This window comes from Triticum dicoccoides, chromosome 4A, assembly GCF_002162155.2.
Source record: "Triticum dicoccoides isolate Atlit2015 ecotype Zavitan chromosome 4A, WEW_v2.0, whole genome shotgun sequence".
NCBI classification, from domain to species: Eukaryota; Viridiplantae; Streptophyta; class Magnoliopsida; order Poales; family Poaceae; genus Triticum; species Triticum dicoccoides.
In genome coordinates, this window is record NC_041386.1 from 716,868,200 (window position 1) to 716,869,499 (window position 1,300).

General features: G+C 55.4%; 1 long non-coding RNA gene across 1 annotated transcript in view; it reads left to right on the top strand.

The window, feature by feature from the left end:
* Positions 1 to 573: 573 nt before the first annotated feature.
* The window catches only part of LOC119288127, a 5,069-nt gene continuing 4,342 nt past the window's right edge, over positions 574 to 1,300 (top strand). Inside the window, exon 1 of the long non-coding RNA XR_005141115.1 lies at positions 574 to 1,215. This is a non-coding gene — a long non-coding RNA (uncharacterized LOC119288127). The remainder of the gene's footprint in view (positions 1,216 to 1,300) is intronic.

Genomic DNA, 1,300 nt, shown 5'->3' on the forward strand with positions numbered 1-1,300 from the left:
TCGGGCGATGAAACAGTGCTCCATCGCAGCAGCGGCGACCACCGGTGATGTTTCATTGCAGCTCCACTGTGACACTAGCTCTGCTGCAAGCGGCCACCGGCAACCGTCGCTCGTCGGATTTATGATGACGTCTGCTGCTATGGAGTTGTTTTTGTCTGTGTTGCAAAAGACAAACTGATGGCCTTGATTAAGCGGATCTAGCAGCAGATAAGGCGCTCATTTGTAGGGATCGGATCGATCTGGATTCTGGCAATCAAATCGTCGCAAGCAGCGGTTCCCAAGAGGAGTATTCGGTCTTAACTGTCCATTGGATAGAGAGTTTTTTTTTTTTATCAGGCAAAACACTTCGATTCAGTCGGCGTCCGCAGCCTCCTCCGTGCGACGATGTGTCTTTGCGAGTCTGTTTCTGTATTTTTTTAGGAAACTGATTGGTTCCATCCGGATGTAAACAGCCCCATCAAACACCCGTCTCGTGTGATGGACGCATGTCCTGTGGAGTGTGGGCCACGCACCGCATCTCATCCATATCTCCACGGACGCGCCTGAGCCACTCATTCGTCTTCTTCCTTCTCCTAATCACGTTGACTCTAGGCCCTGCAACCTCTGTTATGTATCTCACCCATGCTTTTCTACCTCAACTCTGGTAGCTCGGCCACCACAAGCTGGACTACGGCGATGTTCTAAGCCACGCAACTTCAGCTGCTCCGGCCACCGCACTCCCCCTTCGACGCGGCGGCTGCGTTCGTTTGTTGCTGCAATCTTCTTCCATGTGTTTCTGCTTCGGGCGACGCTGCTACAAAGGAACCTCGCTGGCGCCGGAAGATGCATCCGGCTGGTGTTGTAAGCCGGGTCGCTATGATGCAAGATTCCGTTGTTGGAAGCCTTGCAGCAACGCCTGGTGCTGTGAGCATGACGACGGCGCGGACTGCCGGAGATGCTGAGATGGTGGCGCAGCTTCTCCGGCAATGTTACGACGGATGCTGCGAATGGCGACCTAGCTGCGATGGCGGCGAGTCGGCTCCTGCAAACACGACGGCAGGCCGACTGCTCGGCGATGCTACGACGGTGGTGCGGCTTCTCCGGCGATGCTGCGATGGCGACACTGCTGCGATGGCGGCGAGTCGGCTCTCCACTGCAGCAACGTCGGCTACTGCAGGCGCGACAACGGTCGGCTGCTCGGCTGCAGCAACGCCGGCTGCTGCCGGCACGACGACGGTCAGCCCTTGATACAGAACTTTCCCTATTTAAGAAATACATTCCATACTTGTAAATTTTGCACAGTCAAACTTGCCCTTGATAT